Below are 9,947 nucleotides of genomic sequence, written 5' to 3' on the forward strand. Positions count from 1 at the left end.
AAGACTAAAGTTTAAGTATGATCTTATGTAAGTATTATGTTGATTTATTGTAATATGATATTCAAGCTACGAATATGTTATTATCTCTTATGATTATGACTTTTGTTTACTGACCCTTTGACATATCTTATGTTTTATATGTTAGCTTTCATACTTAGTACTTTTGTACTAATGCATATTTCCTACATTCTAATCAAACATACAGGCTTATTGGAGATTGATCACTTGGAGGCTAGGTTCCTATGTTTGGAGAATATTAAAGAATTGTGAGTCCTCATAGCATTCAAGGACAAACCCTTATGTCCCCTTTATGTATTTATTATGTCTTAGACATTATGTGTGTTGCGTTCCAAGACATTATTACTCATGTATTTGTAAATGGTTTTGAGACTCATGTTAGAAAGACTTCTGCTTTCATGAAATGATTTCCATACATTGTTTTGAAAGAAACTTTTACATTCTTTTGTATTTTTATGATTTTATGTAATAAAATGCTAAGGGATTTTATAAGACCTCTTTGAGGTTGAATACGCCATGTAATGGCTACAGAGCACTTTCGGGTCATCACAATATTGTTGTATTTAAATTTAACTAATCACAAAATGAATCCCAACAACTACCAAATGTGAACACACACACATCTTCCATATGTTATCAAGGATCTTGACACAATAATAAGGAATAATCCTTTCTCACATAATCATGATAAAATTCTAAAATCAAAACTCGCAACTACTAAAGGTGAACCCAAACAAACAACCACATACTCATAACACTCAAATAATCATAGCTCTTATCAACATCTCTATCTCACATACATGTACAAATATAAATAGATGGTCACATAAGATTTCATTGAATAAAACGAAAAAGTTTTCCTTTGCACATTCGATATCAGTCAATTTCATTCACTTGACTCAATATACTCTTTACATACTTAGATATAAGCTAACACTCTTAATACTAATAAGCATAATCAAAATCTAGCCATTAAGCTTATTGTAAACCAACACTTTCAGAAAGGAAACCTTCCTCAAATACTTTAACAATAAAAAATGATAAACATTACAAACTCAAATCAAGTGTAAGGCTTTTTAAATGCTCAGTACTTGATACGAGTGACCATTCCAGACCATACAAATTCATACCTTGAAAAATATAACCCAACAAATGTATATTTATAGTAAAATTTTTTAATGTAAATTCAATCGTCTAACACAAACCTCTTATTCATCAACATTAGATTATATGTTTATTTAATGACCTTCAATCTCTTTGGGCCTACCGTAACAGCACATATCACAGTGTAGCGGTTCTCGCTACAGCGACAATTTTTGAAGCAGTGAGCTCTCTTCACAAAAGTCCCAAAAATCTTATAACTCCAAACCCCGCCTCGTTCGCTACAGCGACACACATACCGCTATAGTGGTGTCGCTGCAGCGGCACCAATAGAGGTTGTGAGCTTTTTAGAGAATTTTAATTCTATTTATCCAATTTAAAACAAACCAAGGCATGTATCATCACTCTCGAGCTAGTGTCTTTATACTCCTTTCTCAAGTCTTTTCCAATAATTTATAACTAATCTTATGGACTTGTGACACTATTACAATATCGACAACAAAACAAATGATTTTACACATCTCTGCACCCATTTAGCTACATCTCTAAAGGTATATCTTTAGCCTTTCCAATCAATATAATATTCTTGTCTTCTCCTCTCTTTAAAGGCTGTAATACATCCTACTATACTTAGCTCCTTAAAACTCTATAGGAAAGGTGTCCTACAAACTCTTAAAACATCGCATACAACCACATTACTCACCAAATATTAAAAATATAGAAGCTTAGATATTCAAAGTCATATTTACTACACCAAATTCGATTAACCACAATTTTATTTTATAGTTGCATCTCATCACCATCTACTAAAAACTCTTATTACCATTACGCTCAGTAAGCCCGGACTATCACTGCAAGTCAACATTTCCATCAACATGACACCTCAAACTCACGTATACACATCTAATTCAAAAATTAAACCAATCTTGGTACGTACTTTCTAATTAAAAGCTTTTGTTGCCTTCCCCCAAGCACACTCAATGGGAATTTCTTTATTTAGAAGCTTGTCATTCCACTATCAATCCACTCCCGTATGGATTAAGATGAATCATATGTCTCCGTTCTACCCTCTTTGTTCTTAACAAATAAGACATGAGCACCCAACTCGGAAACACTGGGATGGATAAACCCTTTATCAAATGCCATTGGGTTTGAACTTTTATTTCTCTTAATTCTAACCCAACAAAAATATACTTAATAGAGGGGGATTCGACCTCAAGATCTTGAATATCATCTAGTTATGTCAAACAATCCTGTCATACCAGTGTCCTCGCCCGAATGAAGGATATGATCATAACTATATTAATCCTTTACACTTGTTGCCACTCTTATCCATTCCTACCTGGATCTCTAGAGTTACCATCTTGGAACCACAATTAAGATCAATATGATAGGAGAAGAACCTAGTCATCCCTATGATTATAACAAGTCAGTCATATCTAGCGTAATCAAATCCACCCAGATCTGAGAATCCATCACATAATAGGACAACACTATACACATGGGTGACTATGGTTGACCCCATAACTAGGATAGAAAAATGAATGATAGCATCAAGTGTATCATGAAACACATCAAATACCAAGGCAATTGAACTAACACGTACGAATAATTTGAACCCATATCACACAACTCACTACTCATCTGGTCACAAATAGGCATAGTGCATGTGACCCTTACATCAGAACCTTCAGCCTCGGTCTTGCTCGACAACATCTAAAATGGAGCCATGTCATCTTGACGAGCAACCTCTTCATATGCTCAAGTTCACCAAAATCTTGACACACTTTATAACTTATATTCAATTATTGAACACTTAGGTAATATTCGAGGTCCATAATTATGAGTAAGATAATAGGGGAGACAAGGCTGAGATTCTATCTCGCCCTTTCCCGCTCCAGCGGCCCCACTCTGGCGGGAAGAATCCCGCATCAGCGACTATAACTGAAACAGATTCTAAGCAAACTAATTTTCTGGGATTTTTCTGTTTCCTAATTTCAACTAGGGCTCACAACTCAGCATCTTGGAATAATCTCCATAGCTTGGAAAAATCATTAATTAACCCTAGTCTACCTTAACGACATAGTTCCATAATTTCTCTTATGTTACATTCAACACTATAGCTCACTCGTTCCCCTGATTCACCCAGACATTACGACGATTATCAGTTGGTTAGAATGCACATCAAGATATCTCTCTAACAAACCACATCGTAATTTATCTATCTCCTTGCATCTAATCTCATGTTGATTTTCCTTTTACAGCAATCCCACGACACTCAAGCGATTAGAACTAGCACACTTTCAACATTTAGGCCAACACATTCAACATATAACATTCAGTAAACAATACTAGAAACCTAATCATATCAAGCCATTCACGTAATACATCCTTTAAATTCATTGTTAATTTAAGACAACTAGAAGAACACATTCATCATTCCAAGATATAATTCGCAGATAAGTCTAAATCATTAGTTAGTTGTTCTCTCCATTGTCACGACCCAAAACCGGACCGCGACTGGCACCCACACTTACCCTCCTATGTGAGCGAACCAACCAATCTAAACCTTAACATTTCAATATAATATCAACAAAAAGTAATGCGGAAGACTTAACTCATTAATAAAAACCAATTCAATATCTATTATTTCCCCAAAATCTGGAAGTCATCATCACAAGAACATCAACTTCAAGTTACTAAATCTAAGAGTTTCCTAAGAAGCTAAAAATACATAAAAGCTAGTCCATGCCGGAACTTCAAGGCATCAAGACATGAAGAGGAAGATCCAGTCCAAGCTAGAAGCATTAGCTCACCCTGATATCCGGAGTAATGAAGACTAACTAGAGTTACTGTTGAGTTGAAGATGACGGCACATTTGCTGCACTCCACAAATAAACAAGAAGAAAACAATAAAAGTAGGGGTCAGTACAAAACACGGGTACTAAGTAGATATCATCGGCCAACTCAAAATAGAAAACAATATATACCAAATAATATCATAAAATCAACTATGATACTCAACATGTAGCAACAGCAAGTACTATATCATTAACAATTACCGTCAAGTTCACACATGAGGACTCAAGCCTTAATACCATACTCATTTGGGAATTATGTTCATTAGATTGATTATATTAACATGTTTTAAGATTCATTATCATTATTTCTCTTGTGTCGCTACGTGACACTCCGCTCCCTCATATTTATTAATCCTCTTGTGTCGGTACGTGACACTCCGATCCCCTAAATCTACGTGTCGTTTCGTGACACCCGATCCCCTAATTATATGTGTCGGTTTGTGACACCCGATCCCCTAAATCTACGTGTCGTTTCGTGACATCTGATCCCCTAAATCTACGTATCAGTTCGCGACACCCGATCCCCTAAATCTACGTGTCGATTTGTGACACCCGATCCCCTAAATCTACGTGTCGGTTCATGACACCAGATCCCCTAATCTCATTCTATCAACTCATCAAGCGTTTTCCCTTACCAAGGCATCATCAATCTCCTTACTTTAGTTCATCAAGCCTTCTCCCTTACCAAGGCATCATCATTAAAAAGAGATTAGGTTTTTATCAAGATTTGGGATTTAATAACTTCATCATGCTTAATATAATCACAATTATATAATCACGTTCATGCATGCATACAATTAAGCACATAGCAGGGTTTACAATACTATCAATACATATCATTCGCTATTAAGAGTTTACTATGAAAGCATGAAAGCCATAACCTACCTCCACCGAAGACTAGTGATCAAGCAAGAATTTCCCAAAGCCTTGTGTTTTTCTTTCTTCCTCGTTCTATTCTCCCTCTCTCTCTTGTTCTTTCTATTTTTCTTTATTCAAACCTTCTTTCTTTTACCTTAATTAGTATATAATTAAATATAAAAGATGGCAATAATAACCCACTAATTAACTTAAGGTTACCTCTTTTATCCCCCAAGAAATTGAGTTATTAATATAAACCCACGAAATATATAATTATAGCAGGAATAGTCCAAAACGCCCCTTTAAAACGTGTAAAGAAATCCAACCCAGACTGGGATTACACAACCTGCGACGGCCCGTCGTGTATGCGACGGTCCGTCCTGCAGGTCGTCGCAAGGTTCAGAGAATGGATTTTCACTGAAGGCTCTGTGACGGTCCGTCCTGCCATTCCGTCACGAAGTTCAAAGAGTCGATTTTCAGTACCCAATTTCAGATTTTCTAAGTGTTTTGAAACGAGACCCTGCGACGGTCCGTCGTGCCCATGACGGTCCATCGTGGGGTCCGTCGCTTCTTCCAGTTTTTCCAGAATTGAAGTCTGCTGCTCAAAACGACTAAACAGGTCGTTACAATAGATACCAATTTACCCATTGTTCGTCCCCGAAAGATCACAAGAAGGAAAACAAGGGCGAAAAGGAGTACCTGAATCTGTAAACAGGTGTGGGTCTCTTTCTCGCATATCGACCTCCTTCTCCCAAGTTGCTTCTTCAACCGGCCGATTCATCCATTGCACCTTGATGGATGCAATCTCCCTTGATCTCAACTTGCGAATTTCCCTATCTAGAATGGCAACAGGTTCCTCCTCATAAGACAAATTCTCGTCAAGCAGAACTGAATCCCAACGGATAATGTAGTTTCCATCCCCATGGTATCTTTTCAACATCGACACATGGAATACCGGATGTACTCCGGACAGCCATGGAGGCAAGGCTAACTCATAAGCCACCTCCCCTACTCGCTTAAGTACTTCAAATGGTCCAATATACCTTGGACTTAGCTTACCCCTTTTACCAAACCGCATCACCCCTTTCATGGGTGAAACCTTCAGCAAGACTTGTTCACCCTCCATAAACTCCAAGTCTCTAACCTTCCGATCTGCATACTCCTTCTGTCTACTTTGAGCCGCTAGAAGCTTTTCTTGAATAGATTTCACTTTCTCTATCGAATCCCTCAAAAGATCAGTACCCCAAGGTCTAACCTCGAATGCATCAAACCAACCAATGGGGGACCTACATCTCCTACCATACAATGCTTCAAATGGAGCCATATCAATGCTTGAGTGATAGCTATTATTGTATGAAAATTCCGCTAAGGGTAAGAAGCTATCCCAATGGCCACCAAACTCTATCACACATGCGCGAAGCATATCCTCCAACACTTGAATCGTTCGCTTAGACTGACCATCGGTCTGAGGATGGAACGCGGTACAAAGGTCCAACCTAGTACCCAATTCCGCATGCAAGGTTTTCCAAAACTTAGAAGTAAACTACGTACCTCTATCTGATATGATGGATAGTGGAACCCCATGCAACCGAACAGTTTCTGAGATATAGATTTTGGCTAACTTCTCTGCATTGTAAGTCACCTTGACCGGAATGAAATGAGCAGACTTAGTTAACCTATCAACAATCACCCAAATAGAGTCATACTTACCCAATGTCTTTGGAAGACCAACCATGAAGTCCATTGCAATTCTCTCCCACTTCTATTCAGGAATGGGCATTCTCTGAAGTGTTCCTCCGGGTCTCTGGTGTTCATACTTTACTTGTTGACAGTTTGGACATTTGGCTATAAAGTTCACAATATCACGCTTCATTCTACTCTACCAAAAGTGTTGTTTTAGGTCACGGTACATCTTGGTTGCACCCGGATGTATCGAATACCTTGAACTATGAGCCTTTGTAAGAATAGTGTTGATCAAATCATCGACGCGGGGTACGCATACCCTTCCCTTGATCCTCAAAACACCTTCCTCATTGATTTGTGCTTCCTTAGCCTCTCCTCGCAATACCTTATCTTGGATTCTACGCATTTTCTCATCATCAAACTGTCTTCCCTTAATCTTGTCAAGAAAGGAAGATCTTGCCTCCATACAAGCCAATAATCCTCCCTTCTCATTTACTTCTAATCTCATCAAGTCGTTAGCCAGAGTCTGAACCTCTCTAGCCAATAGACGTCTAGAAACTTGCAAGTGAGCTAGACTTCCCATGCTCCCTGCCTTTCTACTTAAGGCATCTGCCACACATTAGCCTTTCCCGGATGATATAATATAGTGATATCGTAGTCCTTTAGTAGCTCCATCCATCTCCTCTGTGTCAAGTTCAAATCTTTATGAGTAAAGACATACTGAAGGCTATGATGATCCGTGTAGACCTCACACTTAACCCCATATAAATAGTGTCTCCATTGCTTTAATGCAAACACTACCGCAGCCAATTCCAAATCATGAGTTGGATAGTTACGTTCATGCACTTTTAGTTGCCTCGAAGCATAAGCAATCACATTCATCTCTTGCATCAATACTGCACCTAAACCAGAATAGGAGGCATCATAATAAACCATGAAGTTCTTACCCTCTACGGGCAAGGTGAGAATGGGTGCGGTAGTCAACAAAGTCTTGAGCTTCTGAAAGCTTTCCTCACACTCAACCGACCATACAAATGGAACATTTTGCTTAGTCAAGTTCGTCAGTTGGGAAGCAATAGAAGAGAATCCCTTGACGAATCGGCGGTAGTAGCTAGCCAACCCAACAAAGCTCCTTATTTCTGACACATTAGTAGGTCTTACCCAATTCTTCACTATCTCAATCTTAGAAGGATCCACCATCACTCCATCCTTGGAAACCACGTGCCCCAAGAAGGACACAGCATCTAGCCAAAACTCACACTTAGAGAACTTGGCATAAAGCTTTTTCTCCCTCAACATTTCCAATACCATTCTCAAATGCTCCTCATGTTCCTCCCTACTTTTAGAGTATATCAGTATGTCATCAATAAATACGATCACAAAGAGATCCAAATATGTCTTAAAAATCCCGTTCATCAAGCTCATAAAAGCAGCAGGGGCATTCGTAAGACCAAAAGACATCACTACAAATTCGTAATGCGCATACCTGGTTCTAAAAACAGTCTTTGGCACATCGGTTGCCCGTATTTTCAATTGATGATAACCGGATCTCAAGTCAATCTTAGAGAAGACACAAGCACCTTGTAATTGATCGAACAAGTCATCAATGCGAGGAAGAGGATACTTGTTCTTTATGGTTACCTTGTTCAACTGCCGGTAGTCTATGCACATCCGAAAACTCCCATCCTTCTTCTTCACAAACAAAATCGGAGCACCCCAAGGGGATGCACTTGGTCTAATGAAGCCTTTGTTCAATAACTCTTGAAGTTGTGCCTTTAACTCTCTTAACTCCGCGGGAGCCATTCTATAAGAGGGTATAGAAATGGGGCGAGTACCCGGTTCAAGATCAATACAGAAGTCAATATCCCTATCCGGTGGCATACCAGGAAGATCTGCAGGGAACACATCCAGAAACTCACGGACCACTGAAACCGACCCAATCGAAGGTACTTGGGTAGTGTCATCCTTGAGATATGCCAAGAAAGCTAAACACCCTTTACTAATAATTTTCTTAGCACGAAGAAAGGAGATGATACGCACCGGATTGGAAGTGTAGTCACCCTCCCACACTAAAGGATCTGTCCTAGGCTTGGCTAACGTCACAGTTTTAGCATTACAATCCAAGATCGCAAATTGCGGAGAAAGCCAAGTCATACCCAGAATTACATCAAAATCAACCATTTCTAAGATAACCAAATCTACATAAGTGTTGATCCCCAGAAAGTTCACCAAACAAGACCTATATACTGTTTCAACTACCACAGACTCACCCACCGGAGTAGAAACACGAATAGGCATATAAAGTAATTCATAATGTAAATTTAGACCATTAGCAAATGAGGAAGATACATAAGAAAATGTGGATCCAGGATCAAACAATACAGAAGCCATGCAATCACAAACCAGAAGATTACCTATGATGACAGCATTTGAGGTCTCCGCTTCCGATCTCCCAGGGAAATCGTAGCAATGGGCCCTCTACCCGTCTGTCCATTGCCCCTATAATGTTGTGATGTAGTTGCTATAGGTTGCCCATCACCTCGGCCGTTCTGGTGACCACCATTACCTCGACCACCACGTCCTCCAGAATAACGGCCTCTAACATGACCACCTCTACCTCTAACATTTGGAGGTCTGTAACTCTGTTTGGGACAATTCCTCCTAATATGTCCAGTCTCCCCACATCCATAACACTCTCTAGAGTCAAGCATGGGTCTCTCAGAGAAGTGTTGACCGGTCTGAGGTTGACCCCCAACTACAGTCTGTAGTGAAGACTGAATAGGTCGAACTGAGTAACCTCCGGAACCCTGTCCTCTAGAGTAAGAACCATTAAGTTCTCCTCCCTTTCGAAACCTCTTTGATGTCGATGCCATGGTGAATTCATCTGGCTTCACTCCTTCCACCTCTACCACGAAATCTACCACTTCTTGGAAGGATTTTGCCGTAGCCGCTACCTGTAAGGTTGAAATCCGCAACTCTGACCTCAACCCCTTCACAAAACGATGAATCCGCTCTTGTGGACTGAAACAAAGTTGGGTGGCATACCTTGATAGTGCACGAAACTTAGCCTCATATGCATTGACCGACATCCTACCTTGCTCTAGGCTCAAGAACTCATCCCTTTTCCTATCCCTCAATGTCCGAAGGATATACTTCTCCATAAAAAGGCTAGAGAATGACGCCCAAGTCATAGGTGGTGCCTCTGTTGGTTGACACTCAACATGTGACCGCCACCATATTTTGGCGTTCCCTTGAAACTGATAACTCACGAACTCAACACCAAACCGTTCTACAATACCCATCTTGTGTAGTAGCTCATGACAGTCAACCAGAAAATTGTAAGCATCCTCAGGTTCGGCACCCTTGAAGACTTGAGGTTCCAATTTCAAGAACTTACTGAAAAGTTCATGCTGATCATTTGTCATT

The sequence above is a fragment of the Solanum lycopersicum genome, chromosome 10 (genome assembly GCF_036512215.1).
Source record: "Solanum lycopersicum chromosome 10, SLM_r2.1".
In the NCBI taxonomy this organism is placed as follows: domain Eukaryota; kingdom Viridiplantae; phylum Streptophyta; class Magnoliopsida; order Solanales; family Solanaceae; genus Solanum; species Solanum lycopersicum.